Source organism: Furipterus horrens, unplaced genomic scaffold (genome assembly GCF_987537825.1).
Source record: "Furipterus horrens unplaced genomic scaffold, mFurHor1.1.pri manual_scaffold_3, whole genome shotgun sequence".
Lineage (NCBI taxonomy): Eukaryota > Metazoa > Chordata > Mammalia > Chiroptera > Furipteridae > Furipterus > Furipterus horrens.
Window position 1 is genome coordinate 5,272,405 of NW_028327173.1, and position 20,572 is coordinate 5,292,976.

Genomic DNA, 20,572 nt, shown 5'->3' on the forward strand with positions numbered 1-20,572 from the left:
ACCCAAGTGTCCACAGATACATGAATGGATAAACCCCATGTGGTATATCGATGCAATGGAATATTACTCAGCCACAAAAAAGAGCTCAGTTTTGACACACATTACAATGTGGATGAACCATGAAAACAGGATGCTGAGTGGAAGAAGCCAGTCATACAAGGCCACAATTGTGTGATTCCATTTATAGGTGAAGGAGCAGGCCTACATTTATCTGGAGGGAGGGAGGGGTCCCAGGAGAGAGGGAAGCCAGAGCAAACACCCCAAGACCAGAGGTGCCTCACCAGAGGGTCATGGTGGGAGCGAGCAGAGAGTGGGGACAGGTCATGAAGTCAAAGAGGTAAGGAGGGTGTATTCATTTCCTGCTGCTGCAGCAAATTACCACAAACTCAGGGGCTTGAAACAACACAAGTTTATTTTCTTACAGTCTTCTGAAGGTCAGAAGTCCAAAGTGAGTCTCAGAGGACTAAAATCAAGGTCTCAGGAGAGCTGCTTCCTCCTGGAGGCTCCAAGGCAGTCTGCTCCTTGCCTCTTCCCCATTCCCTGGCTCATGGCCCCCTGTCCCTCCAATGTCACCCCCCGCCCCCCGGTCGCAGCGCCTTCTTCTCTCCTAGAGCCAAAAGTCTGCCTCCCTTTGATAGGGACACCGTGATCATGGTTAGGGCCCACCCAGACAATCCAGGGTCCTCTCCCCACCTCAAGATCCTTAATCCCATCTGTAAAAGACCCTTTGCTGTGTGAAGTGGGGACTGGGACATGGACCTGTTTCAGAGAGCCTTTCCCCAGCCCACACAAGAACTCAGAACATGGAGGGATCTGTGGGCCTTGTAACCACTTCGGCTTTTTCTCCGAGTGCAAAGGAGGCCTTGGAAGGTTTCGAGCCAAAGAGTGACACAATCTGACTTATGATTAAAAGGATCAGTCTAGCTGCTGTGTCGAGAAGATTCTAAAAGGGCAAAGGGGGACTCCAGCAGGAAGCTATCACAGTAAGCTGGGGAGGGGGAGAGAAGCAGTCAAAGTTGGAACACCTTCCGTGTCATGCAATTGACAGGATCCCTCCACAGACTGGATGTCAAGTGTGAAAGAGGCAGGGGTGACCCCCCGTGGTTGGTCTGAGCAACTGGGTAGATGGGGTTGCCCTTGACAGGGTCAGGGAGTCTGCGGAAGGACCAGGATTGGGGGAGAGAGTGGCAGTGGCTTTGCAGAGGTTAAGCAGGGGTTTCCTATTGGATGTCCCTACAGGTGCAGAGGCAGTTGGATGTGGGAGGCGGGAGTCAGGGGACCGTTCAGGCTGGACAGATGGTGGAGTGGCACCTGGGAGTGGCCAGAAGGGAAAGGGTACAAGAACTGGGCCCTAGGGCACGTCAGCATTAATAAGCCGAGCGATCAAGAAGGAGCGGGCAGAGAAGCAGGAAGAAGTCCAAGGAAGGACATGTCGGCGAATAAGCATGGAGCCCTCTCAGGAAGACAGTCACAGAAGTGGAGTCCTCAGCGACCTGGACAGCAGCGAGTTCAGTGGCGTGGTGAGGGCAGACGTGGCCCGGACGGAGCAGGGTTCAGACGTTGCTGTTCCCTGCCATTCTAGAACGAATTCTCAGATGTTATGCCCACCTGCCCAGCTAAGAGGCAGCCCCTCGGTTTCTGTCTCCTTTTCCCTCGCAATTTTAACCATTCTAAAGTGTCTACTTCACTGGATTTTAGCAGATTCATGACGTTGTACAGCCATCACCCCTCTCTAAGGCCAGAACATTTTTATCCCCCCAGAAAGAAACCTCATACCCACACAGTCCCTCCCATGCCCCCTCCCCCCAGCCCCCGGCACCCACTCCTCTGCTGGCTGTCTCTACAGATTTGCCTATTCAGGATATTTCATAGAAACGGAATCATACAATATGTGGCCGTTTGAGTCTGGCTTCTTTCACTTAGCACGATGTTTTCAAGGTCCGTGCATGTATCAGAGCTTCATTCCCTTTTAGGGCTGAATAGAATTCCACAGCATGGATGTACCAGCCTTTACTTATTCGTTCCTTTATTGATGGACATTTGGGTTGTTCCCACCATGGGGCTGCTATGAGTGACGCGTCTATGAACATTCGTGGACAAGTGTGTGTGCAGACGTCTGGCTGCGGTTCTCCGGGGCTATACCTCTGCCGAGGAGAGGAAGTGCAGGGTCACTCGGTGTCTCTAGGTTTCACTTTTTGAGGAACTGCTGGACTGTTTCCCACGGTGGCTGCTCCATTTCACAGTCCCCCTGACCACGTATGAGCGTGGTTGGGGCCTTCGGGAACTGTAACTGCTCGTCACCCTGGTCTGATTCTTTGTGCACACACGTGTGTGTGGAGGGGTTAGTGATCCACTGCACTGGACCCCAACTCTTTAGACTTTAATTTGGGGAAGCCAATTTCATTTAGCTGCTTAGACATTATCGTGGCGATGTGCCACATTATGGTGGCAATCTGCAACTTCCAGGTTCTGGACAGAGCTTGCAGAGGGAAGGGCCGCAGGCCCCAGGGGATCCCACACTGCTCTCACCCCCAGGGATGGGGGGTGGGGGGTGCGGGACAGGGAGAAGCCTGCTTGCTCATCGAAGCCACAGGGGTCTGCTCAGAATGGAGCAGTCGAAAGGCAGAGATGAGCGGTTACGCAGGGCTCGGGCGGGAGACCGGAGGGTAGCTGGATGATCACGAAAGGGTACACAGTTTCCATCAGCGGGGATAAAAAAACGTCTAACAATTGCAGAGGCGGCGGTTTCACATATCTGTGAATACACTAAAAATGATTGAATTGTGCACTTTAAATAGGAGAATTGTATGATATGTGAATTATATCCCAGACATTGATTTAAAAAAAAAAAAAAGCATAAGGGAGACTTGAGAAACTCTGGGACAGAAACCAAGGAAGTGAAGTTCCCTGCAGTGCCACCAGGATAAGGAAACAGTAGGAGAATCCAGTCTTCACGGGCAGGTTTCCAGCGACATTCCTGCAGCCTGGGCCCTCGCCCTGGCCTCACACGCATCTCCGAGGCCTGTGCCCAGACTGTCCCCCACGGAGGCGGGTGACATCTCAGCAGATCTCAGAGAGGGCTGAGCAAGGACGGGGCGCCCAGGCGGAGACCGCCCGCCCGGCCCTGCGCCCTCGCGTCCGTTACCGCGGTCTCGGGCGCTCCCTGGCGGGCAGCGAGGACTCGGCCGCAGACGGGGCCCCGACGGGGAGCCGGCGGAACAAGCCTGGAGCTCTCCCCCAGCCCCCAGGGGCACCTACCTCTCCGTGACTCAGTCCCTTTGCACCCAAAGACAGTCAGCCCTAGCCCCTGGGTGGCCCTCCTTTTTATTTGTAAAACCTTTTTATTATGGGCATGTATTATGGAGAATTTCAAACAAAAATAAATTAGAGAAATCACCTAACGAACCCCCACATACCCACCCCGCAGCTTCAGCAATGGCCGACAGGGGCCCAACCTCATTCTCATGCATCCTGACCTCCGCCCACTCCCTGCGACTGTATCATTTTCAAGCCAATCCCACAGAGCGTATTATTCATCTGTAAATATTTACAAATGCATAAATGATAAGGATCCCTTTTAACATCACCAAAATACTATTGTCACGCCTTTGAAAAATTCTCCAACGTCATTAAATTATCAGTCATATTATCAGTAGACTCATCATGGCCAAAAAATCGTCTTTTTTTTTTTTAACAGCCTGTTTGAATCAGGATCCATTGAGATTGGTTAATCTGCCACTGAAATGTCTTTATTTCTAGGTTCCCTGTTCATCTTGCAATCCACTTTTTTGGAGAAGCCTGCTTTTCTATTTTTCCCTGCTTTGTTAAGGTATAATTGACAAATAAAAATTGTATAGATGAAGATTTGATACATATACATTGTGAAATGATCACCACCATCAAGCCAACTAACACATGGAGTTGCCTTTGTGTGTGGGTGGTAAAAACACTTACCATCTATTCTCTTAGTGTTTCTCTATTTTAACAGAATTTAAATTTACAAGTGGTCTGGGATTACAGCCATGGTAATGAACAGAGGGAACCAAGCCTCCTGCTGACCGTGTTTTGTCGATGGAGATACAGAGGTTTTGTTTGTTTTTCTGTTGCAGTTTCCCCAGCTCTGTTCCTTTTGTCATAGAAAAAACTTTTCTTTAACAGAAAATGCACCTGAGACAAAGTCAGAGAAAAATTGAAAAATGCTGCAAATTTAACTCTTTCAAATGACCAGACTCTAAAATGACAAGTCCAAGTTCTGAGATTTCTGAGCCTGTGAAGAAGAAAGGTTCTGTCTGTGAAGAAGGCGGTGTGAAATCCAAGGAGCTACGAGCAGGTGAGTCCCAGTTCGAGCAGGTGAGTCTGGGTTTGGCATGCTCAGCCTCTCACCTCACCTGCTCCCAAGTTTGGCCACAGTCCGCACTGGGAGCCCATGACCTCTCTCTCAGCCGCTCAGGTGCCCTGAGCTCAGAAGCCTGACGCTCTTCTTCTGGGACAGCCGCCACATCATAGCCTGGCTGACAGCACCTTGACTTCCAAGGCAACATCAGTGCTATAAATAGGGTGACCAACTCGGATGTCCCTGTGGGCCAACTTGGCCTTTTGAAATTTAGGCAAACATGGCTCAAATGCCCTGATTTCACAACCTGCTCGAGTCCAGACTAAAACCGCAAACATGGTCATACAGGTACGCTGTCTTCCTGTCCTCCACTCACTTCCGCGTGTTCCCGCTCTGCTCTCCCAGCTGTGGGTGTCGCCTCCATGCAGCTTCAGGTCAGCACACCTGTGCCCTCCAGAACGCTCGCACTCAGGATGTCCCAGAATTAGCAAAGGTCTGTGTGGCGAGCGTGGGCTCCTGAGCTCCCTCAGCGAGGGCTGGGGCTGGCACATTCTCGGGGAAGATGTCATTGGCCACCCAAAGACAGCACCAAAGAATGATCCAGCAGGATGTGATTGGTAAATACTTTATCCTCACAAAGGGGTTACCTGATAAGGTTCTCTAAGTGGAATCAAGACTTTTCCCCTGATGGCCAGTTATTTCACCAGATTATCTCTTTCTCTTAATTTCTTCCTTGCGTGAGTGGAACCATTCACTTTGAGAATTTGAAACACATACTTTGACGTTTTTTCATCCTTACTTAGAGGTGCTGAGGGGGTGGGGGTGGGTAGAGAGCCCTGCCACTCACTCCCCTGGGCACCACCCCTGCAAGTCCGGGCGCTCAGCCTTCCTCCCAAACCAGGTGGCAGAGCCCTTCTCTAGACTTCCTGCTTCTTGACGGAGGGTCCCAGGGAGGACCTCTCTGTCTACCCAACCCTAGCAGTTGGGCTTAGTGGGGTGGGCTGCCCTGGGGTGGTGTGGGCTATGGGAGGGGCTCCCTCCAGCTCTCTAGGTGTGTCCTGGAAGAGCCCAAGGGGCAGAGTGGGGTGAGTGGAGATAGGGGAGGGATTTCCACCCCTGGTTAATTTGCTTGTGGGCTGTTGAAGAGATTTGGAGCACAATCCTGCATATGGACTCCAAAGCGTCCGCCACTCCTGTCCTGGGAATAGAGGCCCAGCACCCTCGAAAGAGAGGGCTGGGAGAAAATTCAGTATGGCCACCTTCGAGGACTCGCGATTAGTAAATGGTAGTGGCGATCCCCGGCAAAGCCCCGGCGGAGGCTGCTGCTGGGGCGAGTGGGACCCAGCCCCGAGTGGGACCCAGCCCCGAGGCGCCCGCCGGCCCGAGCGGTAGCTCCCCGTGTGGCCACCAGGGGGCGCGGCGGCGCGAGCAGGACTCGCGGGGAGCTCACAGTTCCGCGGGCGCCCACGCTCCGCTGCCCACGCTGAGCCTTGCACCCGTGTGTGTCGCCTCCGCAGTCTTCACCGGCACCCACGGGATGTGCAGTTACCACCCTCGTTTTACAGATGCCAAGTTTCCCAGCTGGAAAGTGGTGGTGTGGGAGGGGAACCCAGACTCAGCCTACGCAGAGAAAGGGGACCACCCAGCAGCCCTGGGTTTTCAATCACCGTGGGCCCCGCCACTGTAGTTCCCTCCCAGGCTCATGAGGCCGGGGAGACACGAGGATGACCGGGCAGGCCTGGCTGTGGGACAGTTGCGGCCCTTTGCCTCCTTCTGCAGCCTCTCCTGGTCTCCCGGAGGTCCTTTTCCTGCCGGCCCCACCTTCCCTTCCCAACTGCAGCTCAGGGGCTAATGGGGGGGGGGGGTGTGCGGGGCTCACTCCAGAGTTTTTAATAGACTTTATTTTTTAGAGCAGTTCACAGCAAAATTGAGCAGAAGATAGAGGTTTCCCATGTATATCGTGCCCCCTTGCATATACAGTCGCCCCCACTACCAACCTCACCACCAGACTGATACCTTCCTCACAGGTATCACTGTGACCACACTGACACAGTATCATCACCCGAGTCCCTGCTTCATGTTGGAGTTCACCCTTGGTGTCGGACACTGTGTGATGACATGGATCCACCATTACAGCATCACACAGTTTCTCTGCCCTAACAATCCTCTGGGCTCTGCCTATTCACCCAGCCCTCCCCCCACTCATCCCCAGAAATCACGGATCTTCTTACTATCGCCATAGTTTGACCTTTTCCAGAATGTCATAGGGTTGGAACCACACAGCATGTAGCCTTTTTCAGACTGGCTTCTTTTACTTAGCAATATGCATTCAGGGGTCCTCCAAGTCTTTTCATCACCTCATAGCTCATTTCTTTTTAACTCTGAGTAATAATATTCCACTGTCTGAATGTTCACACACCCATTTACCTGCTGAAGGACATCTGGGTCGCTCCCATGTTCTGACAGTTATGAATAAAGCTCCTGTACACACGCATTGCAGGACTTTGTATGGACATAAGTTTTAAGCTCCTTTGGGTCAATACTAGGGAGTGGGACCGCTGGATCTTATGGTGAGAGGCTGTTTAGTTTTGTAAGAAACTGTTACACTGTCTTCCGAAGCGGCCGCACCGGCGTTTGGGGTTGTCAGAGCTCTGGATTTTGGTCATGCTAACAGGTGCGCAGTGGTGTCTCCTTGTTGTTTTAATTTGCAATTTCCTGAAGACATATGATATTGAACATCTTCTCATGTGCTTAATTGCCATCTATTTATCTTCAGTGAGGTGTCTGTCTTCTGCCCATTTTCCAATTGGGTTGTTCATTTTCACAGAGCAGAATTTTTTATTTTCATGAAATCCAGTTTATCAAGTCTTTCTTTCATGGATCATATGCTTTCAGTGTTGTAGCTAAAAGTCATCACCTCATGTAAGGTCATCTGGATTTCCTCCTACATTACCTTCTAGGAGATTAATAGTTTTGCATTTCACACTTAGGTCTATGATCCCTTTGGAGTTAATTTTGGTGGGAGGTGTAAGATCTGTGTCTAGATTCATTTCTTGCACGTGGATGTCCAGTGTTACAGCACCATTTGTTGAAGAGACTGCCTCTGCTCCTTTGTCAAAGATCAGTTGACCATATGGGTCTGTATCCAGGCTCTCTATTCTGTTTCATTGATCTAGTTGTCTGTTCTTGGGACAATGCCACACTGTCTTGATGACTGTAGCTTTACAGTAAGTCTTGAAGTCAGGTAACATCAGTCCCCCAACTTCGTTCTTCTCCAACATTCATAAAATAACTCGCTGAGATTCTGATTGGGGCTGCATTGAATCTATAAATCAAGTTGTGAAGAACTGCCATCTTGTAAATATTGAGTCTTCCTATTTATGAGCTCAGAAATCTCCCCATTTATTTAGTTCTTCTTTGATTTCTCTCAGCAAGGTTTTATGGTTGCTCATATAGGTCTGGGTTAGATTTGTACCTAAGCATTTCTTGGGGGGGAGGTAATGAAAATGGTAATGTGTTTTTATTTCAAATTCCATTTGTTTGTTCCTGGTATACAGGAAAACAATTGAATTTTGTATATTAATCTTGTATCCTGCAACCTTGCTAAAATGACTCATGAGTTCCAGTTTTTTCAGTTTTGTTTTTCTCTTATCAATTTTTTTCAGATTTTCTATATGAACAAGGATGTCATCTATGAATATAGTTTTATTTCTTTCTCCCCAAGCTGTATACCTTTTATTTCCTTTTCTTTTCTTATTGCATTAGCTAGGACTTTCAGTGTGATGTTGAAAAGGAATGATGAGGCAGGACGTTTTTGCCTTATGCCTGATATTAGTGGAAAAGCTTTGAATTTCTTACCATTAAGTATGATGTTAGCTGCAGTTTTCCGTAGGTGTTTTTTATCAAGTTAAGGCAGTTCCCCCTCTCTTTCTAGTTTGCTGAGTGGTTTGGGTTTTTTGTTTTTTTGTTTTGGTTTTTATCATGAATTGATATTAAATTTTATCAAATGTTTTTTCTACCTCTACTGATATGATCATGTGCTTTTTCTGCTTTAATCTGCCAGTATGATGGATTATGTTAATTGCTTTATTAATAATGAACCAGCCTGGTATAGATGAACCCCACTTGGTTGTGGTGCTGATGGAATAATTTTATTTACTAGCCCTGTGACAGGTTATGGGTCTCCTACACTGCCACCTCCACTCACCCGAACAAAACTGACCCAGGAGATAGTGGTGTTCTTCCTCACTCAGGCCTCCAGTCTGGAGAACTCCCTCCCTGTAAATGTTCCCATCATTTCCGAGCAGGTGGGTGTGGCCGAGAGCCTGTGATCCTGACACTTTTCTCTTCTCTCCTCCTCTCCTCTCTGCTGTCTCTGGGATCTGCTCTCAGGAGCGGCCCAGCTGAATTGGGAGCCACCCGAACCGTTAACAGAGCAGGGGCCCAGGCAGGTCTGGATCACTCTTCTGTTGACTCAACAGCCGCCCTATGGTGAGACCCAGGCTGTGAGGCAGAGCCCCCAGGCCCACACACCATCTCCAGCTGGTCTCTTCAGCCTTGTCTCTTCTTACCTCCTTCCTCACTGATTCCTAGCTCCTTCAGGCAATAACTCATCAGGTGGCGCGCTCACCCTGCAGATATTCACCGACAGCCCCTTTGTGCCAGGCCCTAAGCCTAATTCCAGAACACAAGTCCCTCGGGAGCCTGCAGCGCAGTGGGAAAGAGACATGAGGGAACCGACCACTGTAACCGGTGGCGTCAGTGCAGAGCAGGGCCAGCATGGGGCCTCTGCAAACGGCAGTCTCAGGCCTCTGGACTGCCTTTCCTTTTCTTGTACACGTCTTTTAAAGGGTTCGTCCTGGCTTCTTGGCGTAGCAAACTCCTATTCATCCTGCAAAGTCCAGCTCAAATAATCCGTCTTCCACGAAACTTGTCTTGGTTGCCCCTTCTGCCCAGACAAAATTAATTGCCTTTCCATCTTTGCTTTTGTAGCCGCTAGTGCATGCTCCAAGCTCCGCATTTGACATGCACGCACTGTGCCAGACCAGCAGAAGACTGGTCTCCAGTGTCCCTGTGTGGCTAACGTGTCCCACCAGGCAACCTGGGCTTCCAATCACAGCTCCTGGGCATCCCTCCCAACCCTCCCTCTGGTGCCAGCCTGAGAACCTTCCCACTGTCCCCCTCCTCTCTGCTGTGAACACTCTATCACCCGCCTTCTTCCAGGACTGGCTTATCCTCATTTAGACCAGAAATTCTTTGAAAGCTGGCAATGGTGCTAGGGCATTTTGGAGGCCTGGCAGGGCCACCCCATGTGGTTGGGCACATGACGCATTGAAGGGACTGCCGTTCACTGCACAGACACACTAGACCACACAGAGGACGCTGGGCCCAGGGAAAATAAGGCAGGGCGGGCAGGCAGGCGCGGTTCAGTCTGTACTGTACTTCATGCTCTACGTAGCGCCCACTGGGCCAGGTGCAAGTGGCTACTGATTAACAGAGGCCTCCGGGCAGCCGTGTGCAGCTTTTACCATGAACTGTGGGCATGTAAACATGTCAAAGTCAAACGTGGGCCAGGAGGCATCTGGCGTAGAGGTTAAGTGCCGGCTGTGGGGTGTGACGAGCTGTGCGTCCAGCCCCAGCTGTGTGTGACCTTGGACAAGTTATCTGATTTCTCAGTTTCCACATCTGCATTTGGGGGGTCACAAGGCTGCCCACCCCATGGGCCTGTTGCAGAGGGGAAAAAAGACTTGGCATGTAAATCGACGTGGACAGGAAACCCGGATGCAGACAACCATTAAAGAACAAATAAGCAGGGGACGGACTTAACCTTCAGGCCCAGGAGGCCCAGGGCCCTGATACTCTTAGGTCCCCACAAAAATATTTTAATTACTTTATAAAATCAGGAAAAAAATAATTACACCAATAATACATAATAACGAATTCAGACTGAATTATGTTTGTCTTTATAATAAGGCAGTTATGAAATATAATTCTTTTTTTTTTTTTTAAATCGGAGGAAGTGAACCACAAAAACAGACTGGCCCGGGCCATGGAAGTCGGCCCAGCCCTGAGCGCACAGCCAGACCGCGACCCTGCAGAGGCCTTTTCTCTCCGAACTTCAGTCTGCTAGCAGTGAAGCTCTGATGTGTCCCTCGCCGAGAAGGACACACTCGCGGGCCGATTCTAAGCACATGCGCCTCACCCCTCACCTCCACCATTTCCTTCCCACCATAAAGGGATTGGTCCAGGAGGGAAGTAGAAAACAAACCCGCGTGTTTGCCCGGCTGTGTCCAGATTCAGACTCTCAGTGGGGAGAGCAAACAGCTTGGCCCAGGAAGCTTAAACAAACCAGTCCCATCCAGGAGCTGGGGCAGCTGCCAGGGCTTAGAAAGACGCCCCCTCTGCCTGGCCTGGCCCCGAGGAGCCAGCAGTACAGTCCGTGCCCCCAGCCCACGGCTCTCCCCAGCTGCTATTTACGGGAGGCGTGGGGTGGACAGAGGGAGGCAGCTCAGATGACTTTCCCAGGTGCACTTGTTCTGGCCTGACAGGCGGCCCAGCTCCCTGTGGGGAAAGGTCACAGGACTCAAGTTACTTCACCTTGACAAGTGTCCCTCAGAGCCCTGCACCTCGGGACCCACACCTGTTTATTTATTGCTAAACATTTTGTGACAACCAATACTTCTTTTTTCTGGGGCACCAGAATGAGAGGTGAAGGGTGGCCTGGGGAAGAAGAGTCATCTGTCCTTAGAAGCTATGGCCGTGAGCAGGGACAAGGGACCCCCATGCTCCGAGGGTCTCAGTGAGCCCACTTGCCCTGGTACGCTCTTCATAGCTACTGTCCCTTCTCACGCGGCTCTGTCTGTGCCCCGCCAACCTTCATCACTACTGGCTACATGAAGCAATGGGCCAGCGGGGCTCTTGCCCACATCAGGAGAAGGTAGCTTCTGGGGTGGCTTCCAGCGCTCACCAGTCATTCCTTGCCTGACCGAGTGCCCCTGTCCTAACGAGAGTACATGGGGGGACAGGGGTGGGAAGCTGCTGTTTTTTGGGGGGGGTCCTTCTGGGTAGGGCGATAGGAGACTCCCGGGATTATTTACGGGCCTGGCTACTTAAAGCTTGGGTTTCACCCTTGCATTGTCCCCATGGCCCCTAAGATCCCTGCGGTGCCACCTGGTGCACAGAATCAAAGTTCTCAGGCACAGACCAGGCGGAGGCTGGGGGTCTGGTGGGGGGCTCCAAGTATTAGGTAGCCAAGGTCAAGAGCGCAGGGGGAGCTCATCACACAGCAGTTCCTGACCCAGCCACTCAACCCACTGCCCCTCCCTTCCCACGGGGCAAAACGGGGCTGGGATAGTGTCCACCACGCAGGCTAGTCCAAGGATCAGATGGTGTAAGTAGGTTAATGCTCAATCTACATAGTCCCTGGCATGCGGTAAATGATGCTTTATTTAAAAACATCGTACCGATGACTCAGAGGGACTGTAGTCATTTCCTGGATCTGTTGTAACAAGTGGCCACCAACTGAGTGGCCATTCGAGTGGCTTAAAACAACGGAACTGTTTTCTCATGCAGCTCCAGAGGCCAGAAGTCCGAAATCAAGGTGTTGGCGGGGCATCACCCCCTCCGGAGGCTCTGGGAGGGGATCCTTCCTCGCTTCCTCCTGCTTCTGGTGGCTCCAGGTGTCCCTTGGCTTGTGGCAACAGGGCCTCCCTCTTCCCACAGCCTTTTCTCTGTGTGTGTTTTCTCTCTTCTGCCCCTTCTAAGGACACCAGTCATTGGATTTAGTGCCCATCTGGACAATCCAGGTTGATCTCATTTCAAGATCCTTAACTTAGTTACATCTGCAAAGACCCCGTTTCCAGGTAAGGTCATGTTCACAGGTTCTGGGTGGAAATATTTTGGGAGGGGTCACCATTCACACCAGCACAGGGCTTAATGCTCAGGTGGGTGAATGGTGAAATTGGTCAAAGGGGAATGGAAACCGGCCGCTTCAGCGACTCTCTGTGGTAGCAGACGGGGAGACCTGGCCACCGGGGAACCCACTGAGCACCCACGTTCACCACTCATGCGCTAAGACATTGCAAAGGATGCCCGAAGGTCCGCAGGTAGAGCTGGAATCTGACCAAGAGCACATTGTTTGTAACTGCTCTGAAAACGCACCTGGCATCCCTCCGTGTCCGCCCTGTGACGGTCGCCCTGCGTGTGAGCCTTCCGCTCCAATTAGCTTCCGGAATCGATTCCTGGTGCTGCTTTGCTATTTTTTGACTGTTGCTGCAATCATGTCTGTGTTTAATCTGGCACCAGCAAGCAGCCTCTCTGAGGCTGGGCCACCGCCCTGCAGACGGGGCTGAAATTCTGTCACGTGCAAAACTGTCCCAGGTTCCAATTCCAGGTTCGTGTCTTTGTGTGGAGAGAGACGATCGTTTTTGCTTCGGGCACGACCTGCTTCCCTTTTGTTCCCGCTCGGTGTCCAGGACCCCACAACTCCCTGGGGGCGCAGTTTCCAGCACCCGTGAATAAGCCGCCTGGGCTGGTCCTATGTCAGCCGCAAGTGGGGGCTGTCGGGAAAGGAGCCCTGTAACTCCGAGTCAGCCCAAGAATTCACACAATGATGCCTCCCGTTTGCAAGAATCAATATTTATAAAAATAAAGATTGCCTTAAAGCAATCAGCAAGGGCCTATTTCATCTTGTTTCTTGGTGACAGCTTTATTTAAAGAGTGTGAATTCACATAGCATACAACTCACCCACGCTCTGCTTTTAGGGAACTCACAGGTAGGGGCCACTGTCACCTCAATCAATTAGAGAACCTTTTTACCCCAAAAAGAAACCTCGCACCTCTTAGCCCTCACCCCCTAATTCTGGCTCCCCTCAACCCCTGGCAACCACTAATCTACCTTCTGTCTCTACAGATTCGCCTATTCTGGACATTTCACATAAGTGAAATCCACAACGTGGGACCTGTGGGCCTGGCTTCTGTCACACAGTAGAAGGTAGCAGTTTCCAAGGCCCCCACCCCCACGCCCTAGCGTGTATCAGTATTTCATTCCTTCCTGTGCCGAGTCATGTTCCGTCACGGGGGGGCGACCACATTTTATTTCTCTGTTCATCCCTTAACAAACATCTGGGTTTTTATGCTGTTTGACTATCATGAATGATGCTTTTATAAATATTTGTGTAAGCAAGATTTTTAAATACTGCTTGTCTTTTGGAATCACCACCCAGACAATGTACGAATGGCCTTAAGAGAAGCCACGCACGTCTCGCGTGGAACACAAGGACAGCTCAGATGAAGAACCCTTTCGGGGGTGTAACGGAGGGGCCGGAGCTCAAAGGTCAGCAGGCCTGGCCATGGTCCTCTCATGGTCACGGTCTTTGCAAAGCTTGCCAACATGAGAGATCTAACCTCAATCAATCAAATATTGCTTCTTTCTCTTCTGACTCCCTCTCCAATGATTGCTGCCCCCCCAACCCTGTCCCCATTGGGGGGCATCACAGTGGCTTCAGGCCACGATCTGGGATCCGGGAAGGGGAGAGGAGCTGGGTTTCAGGGAGTAGATTTATGTGGCCCGCAGTCAGCCCGGGTATGATAAGCTAATGTAAAAAATCACTTCTGCCGGTCACCCCACGTGGCGACAGGGTGGGGGCCAGGCCAGAATCAGGAGGCCACACGTAGGAAAAAGAATGCTAGGAGACAGCCAGGCAGCTGATGGATTTTTCTTTTTGTCTTTAATCTCTGGATTTAAACATTTTTTTATTTTTTTATGTTCCCTATTTTGGGGTGACTCCTAGTCTCGTGGTGGGCAACAAGAGACCACGGTGGGTTCGGGTCCTGTTGTGTGGGAAGCCCCCTTGACGACATCCTAGTGGGGGGGTCCGGTGGAGGTCTGAGAGGCTGACACTGAAAACAAGCCTGGCCGGGAGGGGACCACGCAGCAGCCTCCAGCACACAGGGAGAGCGCTGCAGAGACAGAGGGCACCCTGGCGGCGGTCGCAGAGGCGGGGAGGGCCCTCTGCATTTGGCAACAGGGACGCCCTCGGTGACTTTGGCAGGAGCAGTTTCAGTAGCAAGGAGAGAAACCAGGCTGAGGACAAATATAGAGCTTGGCTACGACGGGAGGAGGCATGTGATGCCACAGTGGGACGTACCCAAGTTGCTCTGGGAGCAGGTTCTTAAAAGATGCTCAATACTGGCAGGCAGGAGCCCGTGGAGAAAGTCAAGTTCAGGTAACACGCAGGAAAGGAGGACGGAACACAGATCGGCGGTTGCCAAGGGCTGGGAGGAGGACTGAGAAGGTGACGCGCGGGGCTCTTGGGAGGTGTAGTCAGGCTGTTGTGTGTAAAACTGTGGACAGTAGCCACGGGCATCGTCAGAACCGTGTGCTGGGGCTTCGAGCGTAGAGGGAGCCTTTGTGGACATACATTTTTTAAAATATCAGTTAGGGGTTGGGGTCCCCAGGATGGAATGCACACTGCGACAAAGAATCTAAGGGCATTTCAAATGTGTGGCCACCCCCAGGGAGGAGGCCAGGGAGGGAAAATGCTATCAAAGACGCCTGAGCAACCCCGGAAATGAGGGGAGACTTTCAAATGTTAGGCCAAAGGAACTATACGTACGTAGCTAGTTGGGAAAGTCGTTCCTCCTGGCACACGGGCCGGGCTAGCAGATCTGAGCGGCTTTCTCCTGGGATCAGACCAACAGCCGGGGTGATGATGGGAGGGAGCTGGTAGTCCTGCTGTCGGGGAGCAGAGCTGCAGGTAAGCGAGGGGTCAGGGGAGGCAGGAATGAACCGTGCAGGCCTGGTGTGGACCTGGAGACATCGGCATGAGCTCACGTTTAGCTTGATATAAATACAGACAGATAAATACGGAAATCATAGATAGGCATCCAGACACAGGCTCCTTGTCGTTACACATACATTCCCGGTTGGGTCCCTTGGGAGGGCTAGAAGCAATGATATTCAAGCGACAACGAGCACATGCTGCACCCAGATCTGAGGTTCTCACCCCATTCTCCTCAGTAACAGGACCCGGGGCTCCTGGGAGAAATGACTGATTCGAGGGGATAGGAGGGACTGTATCCGGGAGCCTGAAGCATCTTGGAAAGCCAGAAAGACAGGAAGTGCTCTGAAAACTAAGCTCTCGGGCCCTGTCACAGGGACACGAAACCACCAGAAGGGCTCCCAGGGGCCACGGTGGAACAATTCGAACAAAAAAATAAATAATGCCGCCTTGGGTAACAACTCGGACGAGAAAATAAACATCCATGCGTCCATCCTGATACAAGTAAATAATTGAATAGGTAACTAAGTGGGGGAGACAAATCTCCCGTACAGGAGAATTCTAAATAGTTGATGTAAATACGGACCCCCAAGGAGGTGAAGCATACCTCCCCACTCACTATGCAAAGGGGACAAAGAGGAACTTGGCAGGGGAGACAGTGGCAAGCACCTCCTCAGCCAGGGGATCAAGGTCAACCTCAACAGTGGTCAGTCTCCTTGATGTGACGTGATGCGAAGGGCCCGGCTCCCCTGTGGTCTTCCTCTCCCCAAAACACACGAGCTCAGTCTCATCATGAGAAAAACGTCAGACAGATCCCAACGGAAGCAACAAAACATTTGATCACTTCTCCTCGAAGCCGTCAAGGTCATCCAAAACAAGAGGGGCCGAAGGAACTGTCACAGCCCAGAGGAGCCCAAGGAGACGTGACCAGTGGACGTCACGTGGTGCCCTGGGTGGGCTCCCCGAACAGGGGAAGGACGTCAGGTGAAAACTAAGGAGGTTTGGGTAAAGTGTGGACGTTAGTTAACAATAACGTATCGCTATTGGTTCATGAGTTGTGACAGATGTGCCAGAGTCCTGCAGGACGTTATCAGTGGGAGAAACCGGGGGGAAGGGAGGTACAGGACTGGGGGGAAGGGAGGTACAGGAACCTTCTGTCCTGTCATTGTAAACTTTCTGTAACTCTAAACAATTCTAAAATTAAAAGGTTGATTTAAACAAAACCAAAACATAGAGGGAGTGATCATGGATGAAGCTGGGGGGTGGGGAGCACTTGGCCTGGGGCGGGGACCCCTCTGCTGCAGGGGAAAGGAGGGGGAATGAGGGTGTTTGCATGGGTCCTGGCAGGAAGCCACGCATGCGAGGCCTGCAGCCCCGTCATCTGTTTTCTCTTGGAGGCCAGGCTGGCACTGTTTAGGGACACGGGGTTTGGGGGACCTGAGCAGAGCGGACGTTTGCGGAGGCCATTGCCGGGCAGACAGCTCGCAGGTGTCAGCGTCGCCTACTAAGCCACGGAATAATGGGTATTTTGTTTCCCGACTCGAGGAAAAAGAACAAAGCTCTTTTCACTCTCTCCCTTTCCGCACCTGAAAACACACCGGCTGGCCTTGGAGGCTGGACGCTCAGGAATTCTGGGCTCTGGGACAAAGTTCAGAGTTTTGTTTTGTTTTTTCATCCCCAGAAAGATCTGAATTGTCTGAGGCTGGGGGCTTCGGGAGTGGCAGTCAGGGAAGGGCATTCTACGGGCCGACTGGCATCCGTGGGGCCTCCAAGTGCGTGTGTGGGGACAGACTCAGATTCTGGGGCCAGGAGCGAGGTGGGTTCCCAGCCTCATCGAGAAGAGGGCAGCGGTGACCAGGGAAGCCAGACGTCCCGAGGGCCCCTTCCCAGTGCCTGGGCATCAGAAGACCTTGAGGACCTCCGCAGGTGGGAAGGCAGGAGGTGGCAGCGGCGTGAAGGCCTGACGAGTTTCCCTTCCACGCCCAAGGACGGGGCCCCAGAGCAGATGCACTTTTTTTTCTCTTGTTTTTTAATTTAATCTTAATTGTATTGTTTCCCATGACCATTTAGTCCCCTTCAACCCCCTCCCCCAGCCATCCCCACACGGTTGTCCGTGTCCATGGGTCCTTTTTCCTTTTGGCTCAGTCCCTCCAGCCCCTAACCTCCCCGCCCCCACTAGCTGCCATCCGCTCTCCAGCTATGAGTCTGTCTCTGTCTGAGCAGATACCCTTTGAGCTAAATAAAATTATTATGGACTGAACTGTGTTCCTCCAAAGTTCACATGTTCAAGTCCTAACTCCTAGGACCTCAGAACGGGACTGTGTTCGCACAAGGGGCCCTGAAAGAGGTGGTGAAGGTTCAGTGTGGTCAGATGGCTGGGCTGGAACCCAACAGGTCATAAGAAGAGAAAGGGAGACCCCAGGGAGGCGCACACCCAGGGACGACCCCGTGAGGCCTCAGGAAAAGCGCAACGTGCCAGCACCTTGATCTTGGACCGCCAGCCTCCAGGGTTTTGAGAAAAAGCAACGCCTGTGGTGTAAGCCCGTCTGCGGTCCCTGGTTAGGGCAGCCCTCGCCGACTGAGACATGAGGTAATCTGACAGGCTCCGGCCCTGAGGATAGGGAGGGGCACTGATGCCAGGGACAGGTGTGCTCCCGAGCAGAGATGCCTTGGTGGCTGTCCAGGAGACAGTGTCTTGAAGCCCTGAGACTCATCACGTGGACCCAGCCCTCCATGTGAGACCGCGTGACTGTGTCTGTGCACTTCATCCATTCATTCATTCATTCATTCATTCACCAGGTATGTGTGCAATGCCTTGCCGCCGGTGCCACTGATGAGCGACATCGTTAGCGTCCTTTCTGCCAGTATTCTAGCTCAGGGCTCCAGGATCTTCTTGGAAAACAGTAACAGCTTTCAGCTTTGCAGACGTCCAGTCTCTGTCCCCACGACACGGCTCCGCCTCTGGAGGGAAACTGCTCCAGACAATATGTAAATACATGGGCCTGGCTGTGTTCCAATAAAACTTTATCTAAAGACACAGACGTTTGAATTTCTGTACTTTTCACATGTCATGCAGTATTATTCTCCTTGTGCTTTCCCCCCAATCATGTAAAAATGTAAAAAACACTCTTAGCTCCCAGGCCATTCAAAAACACTCCTATACACTGTAGTTTAATAACCCTTATTCTAAAAAAAAAAAAAAAAAAAAAAATCCATCAAGCCAGATATACCATAAAATGACTCTGAGTGTAACTGATTAATCGGTTTCTCTTTGCTTTGATCTTTGTTGATGCATATGATTCCTGGTGTCATATCCGAGGCTATTAAATTTAAAAAGCTAACGGGGGCTGTCTCCATGGGGTAGGTACCCCTGCCTCCAGCCCCACCGGGAGCTGCTCCTGGAGAGAAAACACCCACTCAAAGTCACTTTCCCAATTCACACCTCCCTCAAGACATGTGACTTGGGACCAAATGTGCCATTCAGGAACAACAGGCTTCTAAAGTTCTGGGGATGGAAATGTGATCGGTGACTGTCAGGGCCACTTGGGAGGGTACAGGGGGGCCAGGTCCCTGTACCGTGTCCTTAAGAACCAGGGTTGCAGAGCAGTTGGGAGATCGGCGTGTCCCTGGGTTGCCTAAGAAGTTCTGGCAACCCCAGGCTTGTCCTCCCCCAGGAGAAAGCCCTTGGAGTGGGAGGGGACAGCTGGACGAAGAGAGTGTCTCCACGCTCCCACAGTGCGAGTTCCCAGGGACCGCTGCCAGGACAAGCCAGTCTCTGGCTGGCCAGCACCAGCCACCCCCCACCCCCACCCCACAAATGAACCAAGGGTGCATTTAAAATCCCACTGACCAATGGAATGAGAATCTCACCTCAGTGTAAAACAGAAACAAAAACGCCGGTACCCACACTTTCAAGGGAAGCCTGCTCTGAACTTCAGATTGTTTTAAAGAATTAAACGTTATCCTTTTCAAGGCCACAGGGTTATGTTTTTTTATTGTTGACACTGTTACAGATGTCCCCACTTCCCCCCCTTTGCCAACCTTCACCCCTCCCCTGCACCCCCAGTCCTCCCCTGGCCATCACCACACTTGTCTGTGTTTGTGGGTCATGCATATACGTTCTTTGGCTAATCCCTTCCCCTTCTTTCACGCAGCCCCCACCCCTCCTCCCCTCTGAGACCTGTCAGTCTGTTCCACGTGTCCGCGCCTCAGGTTCTGTGTCTGTCAGTGTATGTTGCTCATTAGATTCCACACGTAAGTGAGAGCGTATGGTGTTTGCCTTTCTCTGGCCTATTTCTCTGAGCATGACACCCCCCAGGTCCATCCATGCTGTCACGAAAGGTAAGAGTGCCTTCGTTTTCACAGCTGCACAGCGTCCCATGGTGTAGATGCGCCCCAGCTTTCTGACCCGCTCACCTGCTGATGGGCGCCTGGGCTGCTTCCCGATCTTGACTATTACAGGAAATAACGCTGCAATGAACACAGGCGCGCTATAATCTTTCTGACGGGTGCTTTAGGACCCTTAGGGTATAGTTCCAGAAGTGGGATCACTGAATCATAAGGCAGTTCCATTTTAAATTTTTTTTAAAGATGTTATTTATTTACTTTCAGAGAGAGGGGGAAAGAGGGAGAAAGAGGGAGAGAAACATCAGCGTGGGAAAGATCCATCCATCGGCTGCCTCTCATGCACCCCCAACTGGGAAACCTGGCCCTCAACCCAGGCAGGTGCCCTGACCGGGAACCAAACCCACAGCCTTTCGGTTTGCAGGTGGGCACTCAATCCCCTGAGCCACACCAGCCAGGGCCCATTTTTAATATTTTGAGGAAACTCCAGGCTCTTTTCCAGAGTGGCTGCACCAGTCTGCATTCCCAAGGCCCCAGGGTTATTGAAACCGAGTTGGCTGATTTTTTTTGCTACAAGGTTGTCCCTTGCAGAGGGGTGAGAAGGTCCAGGCAGGCCACACATTCCCGGCTCTGTTATCTGGATTTTTTACACATATTTCCTGGGCTGGTGACAGGCAGTGCAGTAAAAACTAAAGCAGGAAAGACACTTGTAAACAAAAGCTGCTGCGTTGGGACATCCAGCTGCAGCGCCCAGGCTGCAGAGGGAGGGGCCCGGGTCAGCGGGGGCTGGGGCTGGCGCAGGGAGGGCTCCCGTAGAGCGAGCACAGTGCGTACAAAGGCCTGGAGGCATGGAAGGGAGTCCCGTGGCAGAAGAATCTGGAAATACTGCCAGGTGCTTTGAAAGGTTGGACATGCGCTCACATTCAGCTGGGCCCCTTAGGATGGAACCCTTGCAAGGCCAAAGCCATTGTGAAGCCATTGTTAAGGGTGTCAGCCTTCTGCAAACACCCACCCCCCCGACCCCCACTGCAATCCCGCCCATCACTGCCACCCTGGACTATTTAACTTAATGGGGCAAACATTGCCAAGGATCCACCTCAGCCAGCCCCCAAAG

General features: G+C 51.7%; 1 long non-coding RNA gene across 4 annotated transcripts; it reads left to right on the forward strand.

The window, feature by feature from the left end:
- The first annotated feature begins 10,855 nt into the window (after positions 1 to 10,855).
- LOC150014146 (uncharacterized) lies at positions 10,856 to 18,142 on the forward strand. Of its 4 annotated transcripts, none has more exons than XR_016509627.1 (4): positions 10,856 to 11,270; positions 12,098 to 12,195; positions 13,245 to 14,628; positions 17,914 to 18,142. It is a non-coding gene; the product is annotated as an uncharacterized LOC150014146 (long non-coding RNA). The 4 variants fall into 4 exon arrangements; XR_016509629.1 differs by lacking the exon at positions 10,856 to 11,270 and having other exon boundaries at positions 11,547 to 12,195; positions 13,245 to 13,325; positions 13,558 to 14,628; XR_016509626.1 differs by lacking the exon at positions 10,856 to 11,270 and having other exon boundaries at positions 11,547 to 12,195.
- Positions 18,143 to 20,572: the final 2,430 nt, after the last annotated feature.